This window comes from Pezoporus wallicus, unplaced genomic scaffold (genome assembly GCF_028554395.1).
Source record: "Pezoporus wallicus isolate ANWC-B61680 ecotype Strahan unplaced genomic scaffold, APGP_CSIRO_Pwel_v1 contig_4161, whole genome shotgun sequence".
Classification (NCBI taxonomy): Eukaryota; Metazoa; Chordata; class Aves; order Psittaciformes; family Psittacidae; genus Pezoporus; species Pezoporus wallicus.
The window spans coordinates 3358270-3370830 of NW_026639584.1; the positions used below are offsets into that span (position 1 = coordinate 3358270).

At 38.8% G+C, this 12561-nt stretch overlaps 1 protein-coding gene across 2 annotated transcripts in view; it reads right to left on the minus strand.

Annotated features, from left to right (window-relative positions):
* TENM2 (teneurin transmembrane protein 2) overlaps positions 1–12561 on the minus strand; it is a 679035-nt gene that overhangs the window by 607018 nt on the left and 59456 nt on the right. The window contains exon 2 of one of the 2 annotated variants that reach the window (XM_057415147.1): positions 8920–9031. The exons of the other annotated variant lie outside the window; for it this stretch is intronic. The gene's annotated coding sequence lies outside the window, so the exon portion shown is untranslated. The remainder of the gene's footprint in view (positions 1–8919; positions 9032–12561) is intronic. 2 annotated transcript variants of the gene reach the window in all.

The window sequence follows — 12561 nt, forward strand, 5'->3', positions numbered from 1 at the left end:
TACTACAAGCAATAACAGAATGTGCCCCCCCCCAAACAAAACAAAGAAAAAAAAAAAGAAAGAAAAAAGCACAAGATATACACTCTCTAAAAGCCTCCAAGACAATTTATTGTATGGCTTCAGTGTACAGAAGCACTCAAATTAAAACTTCATATTGAAATTTGTAAAATGCCTCACATTGCTATTCATTTCACTGTAAAAAGGAAATCAAATTGTCAAGCACTTGTAGCCCTTCAGTCGAACCACACTTACTGATTACCTTCTTAAGCTTGACATGTTTGCAAGTAATTTCACATCTACAATCATGACCTTTCCAGGGACTGAGGTCAGGCTGGCCATCATGTACAAAAAGCATTAAATTAGCCTTTTATCTGTCTGGCTGCACTGCTCCTCAAACTAAGATAGCACACACACGTCTGGAATCAGACTCTGCTTGCGAAGAGCAATGCAAAACTGGCATTGGATAATTCATCTTTCCATAGGGCCATCAAAGTTTTCTCCCCATGGATCTATGAACACCTAGAAATTTCTTTTGTCAATGAATACAGAGTTCTGCAAGACCCCTCCTTTCCTAGCCCTTCCTCGTTTAGCTCCAGGTGAGCTTAAGCCTTCTCAGTTTCACCATGTGAACATCTCCCCCCACCCCAAACACTGTCACTGCCCTCCATGTGATGACCTAACTAGGCAAACATTGGCAAGAAGCAGTTTCCCTTTTCCTGCACTAGTCTTCAGGCACATAGCAGATCCATCCACACACAGTTAGCTCTAAACGGCAGTCACTCAAGACTATGGTAGTAGCAAAGGTCCTTCCCCCTCAACACTACAAAGGGGGGTGTGTTTCTCTTGGCTGAGATCAGTTCACGTACAGATCCAGCAGTCCTCCCTCATTTGTTCCTAAATCACACTTACATGTGTTGATTTCTCATGATTTAGGAATGCACTCTTGGCCATATGGATGAAGATTACAGACCGGTAAGCCCTTTTGAAAACTAATAACAGCTTTAAACTTGGTTATCAATATCTATAGAAAAAAATAGAGTAATTTGAGAAAGAGCCTCACTATAAAACAAAGTCCATATTTTTAATAAATTATGCTGTTCCATACTGTAGATTGACATACAAAAATACATATTTGTAAGGCCATGCATATTTAGTTCTCTGTCTTCAAGGCAAACCTCTTCTCTGACTTGCTTTGAAGTTGCAGATTAATAAAACATAAGGCGCAACAACAATCCACACATTTAAACTAAGTGTCTCCTAAATAAACCACAAATAGTCAAGCTCACTCTTGCCTCTGTCACACAGAAAAATCACACAATGAATGCATTATAAGAGCTGATAGATTATAGCTCACCTAACCAGCACAGGTTAACTAGATAGCTATATTTCAATTAAAGAAAAAAGCCAATTGTTGCATGTCTTATTATCATACTAAAACATCTTGGCAACAATTAATAGCTACCCAATTCATAGAAATTGCTTTCATTATTTTTGAAGCAGCTACTTTCTTTGAATGTAATGACTAAGAGAAAAGAAACAGATGTTTCTGTTGCTAAGGAGATTGGACGAAAAAAGAGATAAAGCAAATATTTAGAATATTTTTTTAAAGGGAAAATTTCTTCCACTTGGATTTAACTACTTGCTTTATAATCAGCAGCGCAGCCAGCTATCACATAACAAAACACCAGTGCGTTTCTTGTTTTGCATTGTGATTGTTCTACTGCAATATATTCTGCATATTTATTCTGGGACAACATAGCATAACAAATGAAGATGCCTAGACACATACACCAGCATCTCTATGACTTGAGTAGCTGCAGATGCTCATTGTCAAAAGGGGATATCTGCATAATAAGCTAGATTTTAGCTCAAATGAGGGAAACTTGAACTGTCCATGAAATTTGTCACAGTTATGACAAAGCTAAAATTAAAAATAACCAGATAGAAGCAATCTTGTAAAATTAAAAATCTCTCTACCAGTGGGCAGATTGTTTTACTGTACATGTCCACATTACTGTAATTAACCTTGTGTGGTACAAGCACAGAGCAGATTGCCAGGGTGTACAGCTAGGTCATAACAAGCTAGGTCAGTGAAGACCTGCATGAAGTAAAGCTGCCTTTGCTGCACATGCTCAAAAAGGCAAGGTTATACCCACCTGCCAGTAACACAGGTGAGCAGGACCTGGGTAAATAAAATAAATAAAAAAAAATAAAATAAAATAAGTGAAATGAAATTAAAACAAAATAAATAAAATAATATAAAATCCAGTTTATTGAGTGTATTATACCAAAAATTATTATGCAGAAACACATAAGTTGGAAGTTAGGTGTATTCTGGTTTTCTATAGGAGATCATGGAAGACGATGGTAGTCATACTGTTTTTCCATTTCAGGTCACTGTAAATGGACTAACATTATGAAAAATGTTTATGGAAATGACAAACTTGTATAAGGCACAGTGAAACCGAGAAGAAATAGTAGCTTGAAAACAATAACAAACTGCAACCAGTGCAGCATAATCTTGTCACTCTCCAATGCCCTACTAGTGTGTTTTTCTCCTGCATTATTAGCACCTTTGGAGAACTCCCTATTACACAAAATTGATTTATTATTGCAAGGTATCTTGTTCTAATATCTCCTTTCTTGCAGTCAACAGCAGCCACCTCCAGGATAACATCTGAGCCTGTTTTCAGGTTTATTGTAACTGATTCATGTCCCAGCTTCAGTGACAAATATATATCGCTGTCAGATGGAGTACTGACGGTGGTAGTTCTTCCCAATACCAAAATGCCTGTGAGTGCTGAACAGTTTGATTTCTCATTGTGATTGGACTTTTGTTTTACCTCCTTCCATTTTCTTCCTATGAAACCTGATTTTTGAAGATCCTATGCAAGGGGATACAGCTTAGTTGCAAAAGTTAACTTGTGGTTTAATTTCAGACTTATTCAGAACTGGACTCTTATATTTTATAGCAGGCATTCAAAGCCTAATGAACCAGTTTATACCTCCTACTTCTATAAACACAAATGGAATAATGAAAAGTAAAGGAAAATCCTGTAAGAAGGATTCCCTTCTCTTAAAGATTTTTTTTTTCTTTTCTTTAAATCCACAAAAACGAGCTGCTCATGGGCGCAGAGGCACTAGCCTGGACAGGAATGAATGGAACTGAAATGCAGCTTTATCCACTCATTTCTCACCCACGTGCTCCATTCCATCAAAAACATTTATCAGACACCTACACAGCTGCACTACCTCAAACTCCAGTCACAAAGTAATTACAAACAGAGGGCTCCTTCCAAGAAGGATGCTGACTGCAAACCTTTTCCTCTTCACAAGGTAGCTCTGACATAGTTCAGTTCAGGACCCATCAGCAAACATGAAGGGATACATCACCTTCAAGCACACAGGACTTTTGAAATCACACCAGGTTCCCAGTAAGACTTCAGAATCAGTTCTACAAAAGTCTAGAATTGCCAGTGCCGAATTTCCAGTACAGGAAAGAGCGGATAAAGCCATAACTAAAGGACAGAAGCACCCCAGCTAGGATTTTACATTTCCTTCATGTCTGATGCCCTTATTCGGTGCTTAGAGCAGGTTACATATGAGTATTTTATAGAGCATCGTCTCTGATGAATTATAACTCTTCCTGTTCTTTGGGCTCTCCAAGGCCAGCCACAGGACACCATTTCAGAGTTTCTAGTCAAAATCTGCCCATTTCAGGCTCCCCTTAAGAAGTAGCCAGATAGTTATCCTAACATTTCCTTCAAGCTGGCATTCTAAGTCAGCCTGGGTATCTACAGCATTTCCCTTCACCCTTTCATCCTCCACAGCCCCATATTCCCCAGAAGATAGAAAAAAAGAGAAGAAAAAAACAAGTTTTCTTTTTAAAGTTATAACATATATTAAAATCTGACCTTACAAAAATCAAAGGTCATAGCTCAAATGTGGTTTGCTTTGTTCTTTTCCCCACAGAGCCCTTTTTTTATATCAAAGCTCATATCCCACTGACGTGTATGAAAAAACATATGAATTATACAACTTCATGGCACAGAATGCAGATCATTGTTAGTAAAATCTGTACCTAACGCCACGAGAATCCTTATGAAATACCAAAAACTATCAGCACCTACTTATCAACACTCACCTTTGTATGCTACGTAGTAATTAGTAAAAAAAACAGGATTTTAATATATAGTTATCTTTGCCAATACATTCTTACTTGACATTTAGTGATAATCTTGTATCTTTATAGTTATTTTTTCTCATTACAGCCTCTGAGGCTGAATACTCCTATCTGGAGTCCACTAAAAATATTTTAAGATACAGTATTCCTTTTTTTTTTTTAAAATCATCCCAGACTTACTGTTCTGCGTGAATTATTCTCATCTTCCATACTCTTCCATTCTCCTCTGAGAGAGGCCTGAATTTACCCCAAATAAGATTCAATTTCTCATCTATTCATGCAGGACTTGAGAAATGACAGTGTTTCATTTATTTCTTCAGATCAAATCTGGGGTCTTAAGAAATGCTGCTAAATAAATTTCTCTCCTGACAAGTATTTTTACAGTGCTGAGGCCAGCGTGTGGGTGAATGTCCTGCAAAATTTAAAGCTGCTCCTAAAACTAAATAGGCTGAACCTCATTAACATTCTACAAAACTCCATAACAAAGCCAGAAATTTAAATAGCGTCTCTTCTTCCTGAAAATATGATTTAGTAAAACAAGTAATTGGTGATACAGAATAATTTGCAAAAGCATGGGTAACATCTTAATTCTACTTCTGCAACCATCATTCATATTACAACAATCCATTTTAATCAGCTCTTTCATCATGCTGAACTATTGCTGATAATTCCAAGAAGCATCCATTTTACTGTATTAATTTAAAAATAATCAAAACCATTTTCAGATGCATTGTTTCTTATTTGGGATACAGATTTCAGGCAAAGGGTGAGAGGAATGCCAGAGCAACACCGTAGCAACACTGATTTATTGGTTAGTTTATAATTTAAAGTAATTTACTAAGGAAGTTTTATGCTTACAAATGGTGGTGTTTTGCCTTTGCTGCCAAAATAGTAACACAGAACAAAATCAATAGCAGAAGTTACACTGGTTTTGTGGTTCCATTTCCAAGTGCAAATATTTTATTTATCAACTACTGATTTTGAGTTTGCTGCTTAGGAAATAAAAAACACAATTATTCAAAAACACAAGTACACAAAAAAAAAAAAATCAATGGAAAAGAAATAGTTTGCTTTAGGGAAGGATAAGAGCATACTTAAAATAAATTTTTTACAAGACTACATATTTAGAGAATATAGACTTTTGCCTCACATCTATTGACTACAATCCCAGCAAAATGGTATCTTGCATCTTCAAAAGATACAACAAGGTGTGGATGCAATCTCATGGAAGTGAACCCATTCAATGGAAGCAGAGCTTGGAGGTTTTACAGGAGAGTTATGTTTTAGTGGTTTGGTTTCGCTTTTGGGTTCTGTTTGGGAGAGGGGGAGACTGAGCACAGAGCTATGCTATAAAGGGGAAAGGAGCCAGAAAATTAAACAATTACAAAAAGCAATAAGCACAAGAACACTAGAAACTACTGCTAACTCTCACTGAAAGTACCTCTCAGGAGGTGGCCAAAACATATTACAGGATACAAAGTTGTATGTGACTGGCAGAAGTAGCCCTGGAATTTGGCAGAAACCATGCAAACAAGTGTTTGATCATCAAAACCAGAGCATCAGTATTGGTGATGAATGCTGACACTGAGAAGATCCATGAACAACTCACATTAATTTGTATACTTCTGTTCCCTTTGCAAATCACTGGAAACTAACAAATCAAATATGGTAGAGGCATGCAAGCCCGAGAGTGAAGAGGGCTACTTCAGCAAATTTCTCAAGTAGATTTGATTATTCATACCAGTGCAAGTTTACAGAGGGTTTTCAAACCATACAGAATATGCTCTTTTATGAAGAGAGGCAGCCCTAAAAATACAAAACACTTTGCATCCACCAGACCCAGGACTAAAAGCAGCACCAAAGATGTGATTCAGAGGCTATTCTTCTTCCCGCTCCCACAGAAGTGAATTTACAGTCAAGATACATAAAAGTTAAGAAGCTGAATCCTTCCTTGAAGATAAGTCCAGGAGGGTTTGGTTCAAGAAGTTGAACTTGATTGTTCTCGAAGGCAGTTACTTCATAAAGGCTTTGATCCACTATGATGGGACAATAGCAGCCTTTGAAAAGAAAACAAATAAAACCTCCAAACAAAAAGCAAACCTAATAAATATGCTGAAACACTAACGTCACAGCAATGGCCTCTGAATAACACTGAAAATGCTGGCGAAGGACACAGTGGAGGGAAATGAGTCTCGCTATTTGTCTGGCTACTGATGGTGAGCCTGTGTCAGCTATATAAAGAACCAACCAAAAGGCAGAAACAGGCAGTGCTCAGAGCCTGGGCAAAAAAGCACAATAGGGAAGTAACTGAGAAGTTACCAGCACCGCCTCATCACACCAGCAAATCCACAGGAACACAAACTAAATGAGGGAAATAAAGAACAGATGGCACTGGTTCAACACTGGAAAGTCAACACCAGAGCCTACGACAGCACCAGGGCCAGACCCAGGACATATTCCCAACCCCAAATATGCATCTAAGGAAAATTCATTGTGCCATGTAAGGACAGAACATCGCCCCACGCAACCCAAATAAAACCCCGTATCAGCAATACACTGTGTGCGATCTTGTGGTACTTATGTTCTTCCCCCATCTTGGGGGTGTGTGAGGACCCCTCTCTAAGCTGGAGGAACTGGTGGAAATCCTCTTAAGCAACTACTTTAGAGCTAGTGAAGGAAGGCTCTGCTCATCACAACCATCACAGCATTAAGCTCTCTTGTCCTAGCATGTGTCCCGACTCCAACGAAAGCCTAGCAAACTCCCACAGCCATACAATGGGGAGCAGTAGGAAGGAATGTTTTAACTCAGGACGTGAAAATCCTTCTTGGCCTTGGTATTTTCCAGAACAATGTAAAAACTCAATATGCAAACACTATTTTGAAAGGTTTAAATGGACATGTTCCCAACCTCAAACTGCTGCAGGAAATTATGAATACAATTTCACATTCAGCTTTGCTCCTGAGCTGCTGCCTGACCTTGGGAGATAGCTCAGAGTTATTCAGGTTTCCTCATGAGCAATGGGCAGCAAAACCGAACAAACCAAGACTACAGCAGGGGATTTTGAGATTGAGCTATCAGATGTGTTGAAATCTTCACTGAGGACCCACTTCTGCAACCTTTTCCTGACAAACTGCAGCTGAGGTACAGAGCAAAAGTGAGAGTTCATGAACTAGTATCTTTTATCACTTAATGTTTGCTCCCCAGGAATTTGGTATGAGAGGTACTTCTTTAACTATTTGAAGACTGTCTATGAAGATCCCTTAAACCAAACATATTCAATTTTACATGGGGTATGCAGATACATTTAGAATAGTAAAATCAATTTTCAGAAATGCCCTATTTCATTTTTCTAATTATACAGAATTGGCAGAAAACCATCCTGAAATTCAGAGTTGTAAATAATAAAAACAAATGAAAAAATAACTTCACAATCCCACCAGACTTTCTTTCCCAATATAAAGAATTACTTACACTGAAGCATTTCTGGTTTTCTCATTTTCATTTTCTTACACTACGTACATTTTGAAGTTTGAAACTCAGGCACTTAGAATAATCTTTAAGTAGCGAGCACAAATCTTAATTGTCTAAATGCTCCATTTCTTTCTAAAAGCTGAAGAAAGAGTCATGGAGTCAGAAAATAATTGTTTAGTAGAAAATAAACAGTGACAACCAATTGACCCACAGCAAACAATGCAGAAGAATGTGTTGATGTTTTCAGCATGAGTGAAAGAATTTGCTGGGAATTTGGTGCTTGGCATATCTAAGAAACACATTTCTGCCATGCTCTGAAAGACACATGGTGCAATTGAAAATGTTACATTAAACCAACTCCAGTTAAACAATTTGTTTTACAAGGGGCACAATCAAGAAGTAGTTTCTTCAGAAATATCGCCACTGAAATGAATGGCTTGAGTAAGAATTCTCAGGTGTACCAAAAAAAAATTGTATTTGCTAAAATGAAAATCCCCAGGAGAATAAAAAGCTCAAAATTAGAAAGAAAATAAAACAATGTTTTAAATTTTAATGGGAATTGATCACCTGAAGGTTTTATTTCCTTCACTCTTGAGCTACCCTAAGCAAGATAGCCTATTTCTTTTACTTAGACACACTGGGACAAGTGCGTCACTGCATGTAATTACGTGAGTTCCCAGAGTGTATGTACAACATTAATTAAATTATAGGGTGTCTTATGAGCATTCTGTCCAGCAGTTAGGGACACCACAAAAACCCCCAGATACTTTGAAAGGTTCTTCTTTTTGTTTATCTCTTCTTTGCACAGCATAAGTTACATGATTGGCAAATTTACAACCTCATGATATGCAGCCATTCACATAGACTAAATAGTTTTTGTTGGGTTAAAAATCTGAATAAAAGGGACACTTGAGTGAAGAAAGAATTTTTTTTTTTTTTACGCCAGGAGCATTAAATTCCTAACATCTGCATTTGACCCTGAATTTGTCGGGATGGACAACTCCAGCAAATGAAAATCCAGGCAGGTATGAAAAAAGCTTATTTCTTTCATCAAAGCATTCTGATGTGTTTCAGTTGGGCTGGAAAAGACTGAAGCAGATTCTGCAAAGGAAAGTGCTGAGGCAAATTGCTTTCCTCTACAAAAACACTTTCCTGCAGAGATCTTTCTAGGCATTTCTCAAGCCTAGTTGGAAGCACTTCCATCAATGATATAAACACACCTCGGAGCAAAACAACACACAAAACTGAAGTTGTGACTACTCACTAAAAGGGGCAGTCCGCAAAGCTCTATTTCGCAGTCATTATGCCTCGTGTCTTCAGCACATCAGGTGAGAGAGAATTCTTAACACGCTGGGGCAATGAAAAGCAAGAAGGATCTGCCAGGAAGAAAAGAAGTATAACTCTCAGGGAAAATAACTACAAAATCAGAAATAATTACAAAATACTGATATTAATAAGCAAAGACTTTTAACAGCATTTTCGTATTGATCTCTCAGTTCCTAACTACCAGAGGGACAACAGGCTCTACTCTCTTAATGATGTAAAAGAAAATAATCCTCTAGATGCATTTTTTGTTTTGCTTCTCATTTTCCCTCCTCCCTGCCCTGAATGTAGGCACTCAAGCAATGAGATTGCTTAGTTATTTAATTTTTACACTGCTCAAACTACCAGCTAGGAATGGACCATGTCTCCTCTACCCAATTCCCAAAGAAAAGACATGCTAATCTTGCACAGTATCCCTCAAAATGTCTTGATCAAGACATTTTTCCTCGAGTTATCTTCATTGTGGAAAGTTTCAAGTACTTTTAGATGTCTCCACAGGCCACGTGTTGCTTCCTCTGCCAATTTATTCTTTTCTTTCTCAATATGCAATACAAGTACTTTATACTACCTGTCGGCTCCCACAGTTTCCTCAAAATTTTCATTCTCCTCAGAAGTATTTTTGGAAAAATAAAAATTACTTAAATATTCACAGCCTCAGTGACTGATTTATTTTTCAGCTGGTCAATGAAACCATCCAGGTAGAGCCACAGACTACTTGCAAGATGACTTGGAAGAAACATAGGTTTCACCTTGCATTATGAAATTGAACAATAACAATGAAGAAGTGATTGGTCGTGGTGCCAAAGAAATTTGGACAGTTGATACACACCCAGTCACAAATACAGAATCACCACAGGCTGGAGGTACGAACAGACAAAACCATCAACACTGGAGCCAGATATTTCATAAATACATACAAAAATCTATAAAGACAAGCTAATGCTTTTCCACTGTTACACATGCAACTTTTAAGCAATTTTCTATTAACATTGGGAGTATTTAACACTACGGCTTTATCTATTGCTTTCACTGAAATTAAATTAGTGGTATTTATTTTTGGTTAAAAAAGAAGCTTGAAGTACTAGCACTACTTAACTGCTGAGGTCTATCTCCCTGAAAATGAATAGGCATAATTGTATTTCAGGCCAGTGGGTTTCCATAAAGCATCAATTATTTAAATAAGACAAAGAATTCAATACACATTGTACATTAGTATCATCTAAAATCTTTAAGGCCAGAATCATGGCATAAGATCTTCTAAGAATATGAATCAATGTGGAAAAAAACCCCAGTGCTTTTAATTTGCAAATGCAAAAGCCGAAATACAGATAACCTCACTAATTAGGGGTTGGAATGCAGCCTTTACTTTCATAATCCCCTTATTTTCACCATTATGCTTACTTTCTTTTGTGCAATCCTATCAACCTATGCCTCAATGCAAATTACACTTCTATTACATACCTCCCGCCTTGGTAATTTTGTGCCATTTACAGTATTTGCTTATAATTGCTAATTCTTTTATACCTTTCCTGTTTGTATATCACTATTTCAGGAACTGCTGAATTTGGAACAGAAACATTCATAAAAGCATCATCAGGTTACACTGAGACACAAACACTGATAATCTACCAGGAAAATGAGCAGTAAGTAATTTGCGAGAGCTAAAATCCACCTCAAGTCAGACTCATGCAAAGAACAGGAACCGGATGCGTAGGATCATCACTAATCCTCAGGAAAGACCATCTGATAGGGGCTTTTAAACTGACCATGGGCTGCTGCCAGCCAACAGCAACATACACGCAACCCCTCTCAGCGACAGTGGAGTGTTTGAAGGACAGAACAGCCGGGGTGCTCAAAGGAGGAACCCGTCAGCCCTCATGCACTGAGCGGGCGAGGACACGACGGCTCCTCGGAGCTCTGCCAGGCACCCGGGCTCTTGCTTGGCTCTCACTGCGCTGCTGGTATCAGGTCTTCTCATGGAGCAATTTGCAAGGAAGAGATAGTTGTTAGAGGCGCAGGGAAAGGTGGAATGGTAGAGCTATAACTGAGTAAAAGCAAGGAAAAACCCTAAATCCATGTAGTAAGTTAATTAACCAAAATAAAACCATGTTTCATTATAGGGGTTTTCAGCAAGCTACTTGTTACCAAGACAGGCTGAAAATGCAATCTGACAAGCTAAAATGTCTCTGAATTCTAACAAATCGTTTTTTACCTTGATGTGTCTTTCTGGAAGGGGACAGGTGAGGAATATTTGTATCCATCTAGCAGAATTTACAAATAAACAAAACCGAGCACGAAAAGAAGCAGTAGAGAGAATGGAGTTGCTCCTTTCAGGCCTCTCTTGCACTAAATAATATTACAAGAGTCTTTAAAAGTTATTTCAGCAGGTACCACACAACCAGCAGAGAAATGGAGTACCCTATTCTCAAAAGAGAAGACACACCCCATGTCCTGGCCTTGTCACTGATGCTAAGCATTTCTGAAGTCTGAGAGGCTCCATCTCCCTTCTAGTTCATCAGCATGTAATGAGGAGGTCATTATTTTCTAAGGCAGCAGGAGGAACAGGGGAGCACCTCTCTAGTAGTTGGGAAAGCATCTATTTGCTTCACAGCACTACTGCAAGTTAACAACAGAATTGTCATCACACAGTCAATTAATCAATGAAGAAAGGAAATGGGAATTAAGTTTGCGTTGAAAATAAAGTATAAAAAAGGATAAGTTGCTAATTGCACAGGGTGCCCCCAGTGCCGCTCAGTGCAGGCTGGGGGATGCAGCGCTCCTCGCTGAGGGCAGGCTGGGGCTGGCCAGTGCCAGATGCAGCTCTGCAATGGCCCCACTACAGGACATTCCACGGCACAGAGCCTGGACAGTTCCATAATCCTCTCACCACTAGTGAGAATGAGGCACCCGTGGAGATGTAAACCTTCCAGTGGGCGCCTATTTGTACAAATACCATACATCAGCCACAATCTATGCTGCCATTCAAATCTCAGCTAATACCAACCACAGTAACAGCGCACCTAACATAGAGTACAAAGAAGGTTAATTAAATGTAAAGAATGGTTGTAAATTACTCTGAGTAATTTACTGGAGTAATTGATAAAAATCCATAAATTTACTGTGTGCTGCAGGATCTGCAGATCTGCAAGATTTGCAGCTCTGGTGTCCTCAACATAAAAAGGACATGGAACTGTTGGAACAAGTCCAGAGGAGGCCATGAGGATGATCAGGGGACTGGAGCACCTCCTGTATGAAGATAGGCTGAGAAAGTTGGGGCTGTTCAACCTGGAGAAGAGAAGGCTGCATAGAGACCTCAGAGCAGCCTTCCAGTATCTGAAGGGGGCCTATAGGGATGCTGGGGAGGGACTCTTCATTAGGGACTGTAGTGATAGGACAAGGGGTGATGGGTTCAAACTGAAATGGGAAGTTCAGGTTAGAGATAAGGAAGAAGTTCTTTACTGTGAGGGTGGTGAGGCACTGGAACAGGTTTCCCAGAGAAGTGGTAAATGCTCCATCCCTGGCAATGTTCAATACCAGGTCGGCCAGAGCCTTGGGTGACATGGTCTACTGTGAAGGGGGTTGG